Source organism: Octodon degus, unplaced genomic scaffold, assembly GCF_000260255.1.
Source record: "Octodon degus isolate 3935 unplaced genomic scaffold, OctDeg1.0 scaffold00006, whole genome shotgun sequence".
Lineage (NCBI taxonomy): Eukaryota > Metazoa > Chordata > Mammalia > Rodentia > Octodontidae > Octodon > Octodon degus.
The window spans coordinates 6,201,068-6,210,377 of record NW_004524582.1 but is presented as its reverse complement, the minus strand read 5'-3'; the positions used below and the strand labels follow the sequence as shown (position 1 = coordinate 6,210,377).

Genomic DNA, 9,310 nt, shown 5'->3' with positions numbered 1-9,310 from the left:
TTGCAGGGTGTTCTGCTGAAGGGTTCCATGCTGGGCTGGGCCTGCGCTCAGGGTCTGTTCAGGATCCCACGGCCTCAGTCATCTCACTCCCTCGCTGGGCCTGCACTCTGGGTCTGTTTCCATTTTTATGTGATCATACGACTGCCATGAGGTGAAAAAGAAGTACCGAGAATAGAAGCATCTAGAAGCCAGCTTTGCATTGGATGCCTGAGTAAGGTGAGGCAGCATCTCTGAAACTAAAGTTTATTCTTTACCAATTTGTAGCACTGAAGCATATGGCTTTTATGAGAAATAAGCAACATATGTGAAACCTAAAATTTTACTCAGAAAAATTATATCTGCTAAATAAGTTTTATTGGCTGGTATTACATCCTTTTCTTATTAGTATTATGACGTAACAAAGTTTCATCTTCCATGAGGGGTGACTATTCTTTGACTTCTTTTTAGCATCAGTTATAACACTGTCAATGTGAACACAATGATTTCACCAGAAATAATTGGTACCAATTTCTCCAGTAGCAGTGGAAGGTGCAGAGGAAGGCAGGAGCTAGCATTCTGGAAAATCATTCAGACTCCTCAGGAAGTCAGACAGTATATAGCTTCTTGCATTTTTATATATTTTCTCATATATATATATATATATATATATAATTCGTGACATGCAATCTCAGCTATACTGAGAATAGAAATATCTTATGTATCTTTATGTAAGATACTGAGAAGATATAAATGGTATTTTAAAAAGTCAGCCTAATAAAGAGCTGTAAGAAGTTTGGTTGTGAACATCCATCGTGTGCTTCTCCTGTAAAGTAGATTGTACATGCGTTTTGTGCTTACATTTGTCTCTCCACAGTTCCACTCACCCTATCATCAGAAACACCGTCTCTTCCAACTTACTGTGCTCCTAAAGTCAGATGTGAAGCACTTGTTTGGTTGGTGAACTGCTGGCAGAAATTTCAGCTTTTTTTTATTTCTTTGGTTTTATTTTTTCTGGGCTACTTGCAGAAGCCCAAGAGCGTGGTGCATGCACGCGCGCACACACATATACGTGAACTGTGATGCTAGTACCCAAAAGCGCTGGCTTTGCTGAGTCCCAATACCTTCTGCAGGCTCTCGTTACTCTGTTTACTTGATAAACCAACTGAAATAACATCAGAATCAAGAAACTCAGAAAATGGAAGTGTTGTAGAAAATGGAGATATCTGCCTTATCAACTGAGCGTATCAATAATTCAAACCTTATCAATATTTTATCTTTTCTATTTCATCTAATGCACTGTACATAGAACTCTAGTTCAATATCTAGGATATGAAAAGAGTGCCTTCCAGTCTTCAAAGCAAGAATGATATTCATTATACAAATGATAAGCAGTGGCAGAGTTCGTTTCTTTCTGAACTCTATGCCATAACTACTTATTCTAACAGCATTTTCATTTTTCTTTCACTTTACCATGAACAATTGCTAGCTAAATCTGCAGCGATATTTTGAGCTATAAATTTTGGGGTGTCTAGGGATCGTGTAGCTTAAAATGTAGCTATATGGACTTAAGCAAGAATTAAATCCAAGGGCCGGCCAAATAGCTCAGCAGATTAATGCTCCTGCAAGCAGTCACAGAGGCTGAGGGTTCGATTCCTGGGGCTGCCGTGCTGGCCCCAACCCCAGGACATGCTGAGATGGCAATTGAGACTGGGCATGGTGGCATCTGCCTGTAATCCCAGCTCTTGGGAGGTTGTAAACAGGCGGATCATTATGAGTCCGATCTAGATGTGAGACCCTGAGCACATGGTAGACCCTTCCCTAAAAATACAAAAAACAAACAAAAAACCAATTAAATCCTTGCTGACAAATTAGAAACTGAACAGATATACACTGGTATTAGTTGAAAGGTTTTATTTATTCCAATGGAGCTCACTTCTGTTTGGCTGAGTTGACTCTCTATTCCTTTGCTGGAGGGACTCCCAGGAATCTGTCCTGTAACTTTTCTTTGGGCTACAAATCACTGTGAATTGTAAAAATAATTAATCAATTTTTATAAATGTTGTGAGTTGCTATGTTGTAGTATGAGCTTCATTATTGGGCAAGAAACAACTGTTCCTCATTCAGCCTTACGTATGATGCATACATTAAATAGTAATTTAACCAGTTTTGTACAGTAGAACCACACCAATTCAGACTAATTGTGTGGAAAATGTTAATGAAGAGTGGATAATTTGATAAGGTTATTAAAGCTTTATTATTCAATATATTTACTGTATCATGTACCAATAATTAAGTGCCATTACATTGACCTTATATATTAATTTTTAAGTGAATACATGTGAATTGTTTGCAATCTGTACACACCTCTGCATATGTGAGGAAACTGGCAGCTAGAAATGTTAGCCAATTCCTGCTTCCTTCCTGCCGCTGGCAGTTTTTAGTGTAGATAATTCAGCAGCCTCACAGGTTCCTTTTTTATAGTGGTAATACAAATAGTTAAAGACCCTGAATGACAGAAGATGGAGAATCATGCTCTCATTTGTTACTTCATTCATTCAATGATATTTCAAGAATGTTTCTAGTGTGATGGTCTACTGAGCCATAAGCAAATAGTTCGTTAGCTTGAAATTATTTTCGCTACCTATCTCAAAACATTTTTGGAAGTTTCTTTTTCTTAAGGTCAACTAAAGGGTGTTTGCTTCTGAGGTGCATGTATTAAAATTGGAATGATGCAGAGAAGATTAGCACGGCTCCTGCACAGGGATGCCATGCAGATTCTTGTAGTAGTCCATTTTTTTATACAACCATGTATAATAGATATTATAAAATAGGAAGAAATGTTGTGATTGAAAGGTGAGCTCAGGAGGGAGGCGGAGGAAAGCAGGAAAGGGAAAGGAAAACGAGGGGAAAGGAAGGGAAAATGGACATATATACAGCTGCTCTAAAAAGGATTGACAAAAGAATATAAATAATATAAAATATTTATTAGTTTACATAATGATCTCTTAATTCTTACTATAAATAACTGATTAATAATCAATATTTAAATTAAGGCAACAATATTTGATATGGATAATATATATATATATATATATATATATATATATATAAAACCTTTGTAACAGACCTAGAGTTCTATAATTCCTATATTCCTTGGAAAAAGATGAAAGATTTAGGACCTACTAATTTAGTTTTACATGATAGAGCTTAATGGTAATGAAGTAAGCGGAATTAAAATGCACATATGTATGTATCTTTCGGTAGTAAATCGTACAGGTGAGCAGACAAACCTGCTGGCTCCTATTTACTTTCCAGTAGTGATATCCTGGATGTGGCTCTAAAATTGCTTATGAGAGTGAAGAATCATTTCAGACTCTAGCCAGTGAGCACAACACATGCCCTTCTTTGGCAACGATGGAGACTCTCTGTAGAACTTGGTCCAAGTAGCTCTCAGCTCAGTAGTGTTCGCCTTGTTCAGATCACCGCGGGAATGCATTGGAAATGCTGCCTCTTTTCTCCCAAAGGTACATTTTTGTCATTGAACCCTAATAGGAAAATCGAGAAGTTAAGTTTTCCAATTTGTGGTAAGATAAATATACACTTAAAAAATAGAGTTAAATCAAATTGGTTTAACATGTTCTTGTTTTCTAACCATAAAAGTAGCCTCAGGGGAAAGCACTCTGCATGAACTAAATGACCATAGATTGCTTTTGAGGAGTTTTGTTTTTGCTTTTGTTTCTCCTGGTGGTTGTGACTTGAATTCTGAGAACTATACCAACCGGGAAGGAGGTTTCAAACACGTGCCTGGCACATGCGCTCTTAGGTGCTTAGGTTAAGAATCTGGTAAATATGATCCCAGTCATCAAACTGAGGTGCACGTGAGGTCAGTTCCGGTTTGGGTTACAAGGAAGGACAGACAGACAGGGGCCTGGAGGTGGACAACACCAGGGAGTTGAGATCAGCTGTGGTCTCGGCGCACAGAGAGCAGCATAGGTGTGGCCACAGATGGCAGTCCTGAGTCCCAGGCCTTGGCTATGGGCTGCACATCTGGGGTGCAGGGGGCCGAAATCTCTGTTTTTAACAAAAACTGTTTTGTTTTTCATGGTGTAGTTGAGACCCAGTAATAGATCATAAAAACCTATTTTGTGAGTCTTAATGAGCATTTTGAAATTGAAAATGAGAACGGATTGGAATGAATGAAATAGAATGGACTGAAATACAGTTAAAATGAAATTATCACAGTGCATGGCATGAAGTATTGTAAAATATTGTTATATATGTATATATATATATATATATATATACACAATATACGATAGGAGAATAAATTTATTTCTCATTGTAATTATTTTAAAAGTTGAAAATCACTGCCCCTGAGTCCTGTTACTCTGGATTTTGAGAATAAATATCCAGAACACTTTAAATTCTAAGACATTTTTATTCCAACCTCTTTGAATATATCTAAGTACATTTCATTAATAAATGTCCGTGGATATTGTTTTTCTGCAGATTTTAAAGGATAAAGTTTCACATTCCTTAGCATACGTAGTTGGTGCTTTTGCTAAATGTTCCTGTCATACTTAATCCTCCCTGTCTCTATTGCCTCCGGTTACCTGTGTCTATATTTCAAGATGTATGTTTTTCCTGTAAGGTTAATTCCTTGGGATCTTGTCTATAATGAAGAAAAATAAATTTCATTGTTTTATGGTTTTTGTGAAGGATTTTACACAATGGGAAATAGTAGTACATCTGCCAGGAGTTGGTAAAATTATCTGGTAATTTCTAAGGTATCTTTTGAATTTTCCTGTATTGTTGACTCCATCCTTTGATTTCTATTTTCTCTACTTTCTCCAGTACCTTCTTAGAATAGAACCTGATTGACTGTGGCTCTTAACCTCATTCATGTGTCTCCGTGAGGGCAGCAGAAGTTGGGGGAGAAGGGCAAGGAGTTGCTCCCACTCTAAAAGTTGCCATAATTGAATTTCCTGATGAATGAACTTATCTCCCATTTTATTGCCTTCTATACTAATAGTAATAATAATAAAACAGTATGCTCAGCATTTTATGTGGTTCATACCATTGATTTTCAGAATTGTGAATTCACCACAAGCATCTTTTTTTTTTTTTTTCTTTTTCTTGAACTCCATATTTTCTGAGTGCGTAGCTAGAGGAATTCAGAGATGAGCAGTGTCCCAATTGATTACATTGAGAGTCTCTGGTTGTGTACCCTAAGTTCATTAGCAAAATGGCAGTCTCGCCCCTACTAGAGATTAGTAAATGAGGCTTAGTAAATTCTCTTGCCTGTGCTCTAGAGCTAGGGAACGCTTCAAGCTAGGATTCAAAGCCAGGTGATGATGACTTGAGCAGAGAAACCGACTAACCCTTCTGAGTCACATCTGAAATGCACGAGCTTAGTGGCCAGCTCCAGCTCCTGCAGCATTTCCAGAATGACTGAAGTTCATGTGATTTAAGGGGTACAATATTATCTCTCAATCTTCTCTGTCAATGTTCTTTAAGCCTTCAAACAACTGTTAAAATTTATATCACTCAGAAACATTTTTATGGCAGCAAGGATTTTGATTCAATTAAAATACTGTGGTATTTTAGGGTAGAAACACAGTCTACAAAGCAGTATATAAAAGCACTCATCATTGTGTCTATGAGTATTTACAAATTCATATACGGAAGTCACAGGACAGAGTATAGGAAACTTGTCCTAGATGGATTTGCTGTAATAAATGTGTGAAATGATTTGAAATAGAGGAAAAAAATGTAGCATGAAAAATTTACAGTTTTAAAGGAACTAGTTTTTAGTGGTATGGTAATAAAATCAAGCCTGCAATAAATATTTTCAGTATTATGATGAAAAATAGACCTCTGTATTACCCATGTTTTCTCCAGTGGGACACAACATGTGACACCCACAGTTGAAGGAAGAAAGATTAAATTTGACCCATGGTTTTAGGGAATTCAGTTCTTGGACAGCTGAATTTAAGGCAGGAACATCACGGCAGAAGGACACAGAAGAGGAAAGAAGCTTAGTTCGTGATGGCAGGGAAGCAAGGCCAGGGAGCAGTACCAGAGAGGAAGGCCTAAAGGCCTAGACTCAGCACTGATGTTTACACTTCCGCAGCTTGTGAGGCACACCCGGAAGTGTGCTTTCCTTGTCAACTCAGTGTTCTCCAGCCAATCAAATTCACACAGTGAGTTGAACTTCTACAAATTCTCACCAGTGGTACAAATTGTTCATTTATAGCACAGTGGGTCTTACACATGTCTCCTGAGAAGTGTTTGATAACTTCATAAAGATTAATATTCTTGTTTTCTTAATGGTACGTTGGTTACTCCAGTACTAATAAATAAAACTATTAGTCATCCTGTGTCTGAACAAAGCTTCAAATATGGCTAATTTTAATTACAAATTACATGTCTACAATGTATTATGGTTATAAAAAGAATAACACTCGAGCCAGTTTTCACAAAGTAGAGTGAGTGGGAAGGAATACTCATTTAAGATTTTCTGTAATTGTTTTCAAAGTGTAGATGGTTTCCTTCCAAAAGATTGGAGATATTTTACAATAAAGCACATTCACAGTGAGAATATTGAAGTAGAAATAGTACCTCAAAAACCACATAAGGAGAGAATAAGCAAATACCTCTCCTGCCCAGGCTTATAAATATATGATGGCTGAATGCTGAGATTACAAACAAGTCAAGACAGATTAAAATTAGACTATTTCTCATTTTATTTTAGGATCACAGTGGGTTCTTCAACCCTGCTGACATAGATACTTTGGCTCATCCCAAAATACTTTTGGGATGTATTCCAGGCATCAATACTATAGTTTTCTTTTAGTTTCCCAAGTACTGCAGATATGCACCTAGAGTGGAGAACAGCTGACCTGTATAAAACAAAGCAGGGAGGTTTATTGGATATTAAGAAAATGGCTTAAGCCACATGATGGAAAACAGACTATATATTTCTTCCTTTGCAGTTGGCTGGAATGTAACAACAAACCACAGATACGGTGCAGTAGAGTTCAAATCTGGATGTCTAATTTTTCAGCCTAAGGAACCTATGAAAAACCCTTATCAGTAGTGGCTCAGATAATTGACTTTATCCTCCTGAGGACTGGTTTTCTCGTGTAGACCAGTGTCTACCATCCTTTATTTTTTAATAAGCTGAGCTGTGCTGGAATGTGGTTTAGGCATTCTGGTGCTCTTATCAATATATGCAGAAGTCCCAGTGAATGTCTGTCAGTGTTCAAGGATCAGTCAAGGCCATCATGTTCATGATGAGCAAGAACCGATCTGTGCTTCAGTTAGCACTTGCGTGACTGAAAGTAAATTCCCTGAATGGGCCTGGGTGTCTTCTGTAAAATGCAAAATAGCAGCAGTATTTTTACCTGCAGCTTTGCTGTGACAATTAAATAAGCTGTAAATTGGCACTCAGTAAGCAATCAATGAGTGTTAGGGGTATCACTATGCACTTTACATACATACACTTTATCAATGATATCGTTATTAAGCCTCTGCTTTTTTTCAGGGTCTTTTAAGAGTTATCTGTTGTCAATTACTAATTACCATCAGGAATCTTTCTCTATTGAAAAATGGTTGCCGTATATAAGTCCCCTCAGCAATGTATCTCTATGTTTTGTTTTGTTTTTTAAATTCACTGTCAAACAGAGTGCAGAAAATTAAATGCCATCGCTATTTAATTTATGATCTGCCAGTAGAAGCAGTTTTCTTAAAACAACAACAACTGAAATTAAATGTTTAAAAAAAACTAAGCCTATCTTGTTACCTCCAGAATAAAAGAGTTAATTTCATGTTTCATTGTTAATGTCATCTCTCAATTCATGGAATGCATATAATAAGATCTAAGGGGCAGAGAGAGCAGTGAGTCAACCACTATATGAGATTATAATAAATTATGCAAATTATAGGCACCAAATATATATTTTTAACATATCTAAACTGAAAATCAAGATATCATTGAAGTGTATAAAACAGCAATGCCTATCACTTTATTTTTTAAAAAAACAAACACCAAAAAGTCATGACATTAAAGAAAGAAATAAAATGTATTATTTCAGCTATAGCATCCTAAGTTTGTTACAAATGTGGAAGGTAAATACACATAGGAACCCAAATAATAGTAACAAGAAAGTATGACTGTTCCACTGGTGTCTTTTTTGGGGGGTTGGGCAGCTCAGCCCACGCTGGGGGCAGGGCTGGCACATCATGTGGTGCCAGGGATCCAATCGCTTGCCTTAGCTTTCCTAAACAGGTGCTTTAGACCACTGAGCTATCTTGCCAGCCCTCTATTGTTGTCTTCTTTTTCCTCATGTCTAACATGTCCCTTTTCTATCATCATAAAGACTCAAGTAGATTTTCCAAGAAGATGGTGAGTGATATAAATTGTTTTTGTGAAATTAGATATTGAGATAATATGCGGTAAATACAGGATTCTTTTCTATAATCAAATGATGCCTGAGAAGTGAACTTACAGAGGCCAACCATATTTCTGACTACTCACCCTATCAATGTGTGGGAATTACTTGTGAGTGCTCACGCTATTTGCAAGTTATAAATATCTGTGTTTTCCTAACAAAACATGAAATGCCAACATGTTCATTTAGTGAATTTATCTTTTTTTCTTCTGAAAAGCTCAAGCTTTTGTACAAAAACACATCCTTCCATACTGTTTCTTTAATAAGAAGAATAAAGCAAAGGAGAAATGTGAAAAAAGGCAGTGAAGAAGCAATGCCTACAAGTAGCTGCATACACCAGGCCCCCAGGACGGGCCTTTAGTTCTCTCCAGTTATGTATCTGTCATTCATTTGTAGGCCAACCCATTTCATTTATATGGTTTCATTGGCTTTTCACTGCACCCTTAAAACTGGGGGCTATTATTATCTTTGTAAAAGAGGAATTGTGGGTAGCAACATTTAAGTAAGATCACTCAGTTTGCTATTGTCAGAAAACGAAAATTTTCATTTAGGAAAATCCATTGAAATTCAATGGATTTTCCTAAATGTAGTATTGGTATTTGATCAAAGGGACAGAATTACAAATATAAAGTGGTTTTCTCTCTTAAGGTAGTCAAAAATCCTACCAGTGTCATCCACAGATGAAACGTCAATTTACATATGAATGATGACTATAACCTGTATCACGTATGTCAAGACTTAGTCTAACTGCTTACCTTTCTTTTACTCCCCACCATAACCATTCTCTTCTCTTCTCTTCTCTTCTCTTCTCTTCTCTTCTCTTCTCTTCTCTTCTCTTCTCTTCTCTTCTCTTCTCTTCTCTTCTCTTCTCTTCTCTT

At 36.9% G+C, this 9,310-nt stretch overlaps 1 protein-coding gene and 1 pseudogene across 7 annotated transcripts in view; both read left to right on the top strand.

The window, feature by feature from the left end:
* Positions 1 to 9,310, top strand: part of Pcdh7 (protocadherin 7) — a 443,283-nt gene that overhangs the window by 173,366 nt on the left and 260,607 nt on the right. The gene's annotated exons all lie outside the window — the stretch shown is intronic.
* Positions 2,677 to 2,777, top strand: LOC111812484 (annotated as a pseudogene).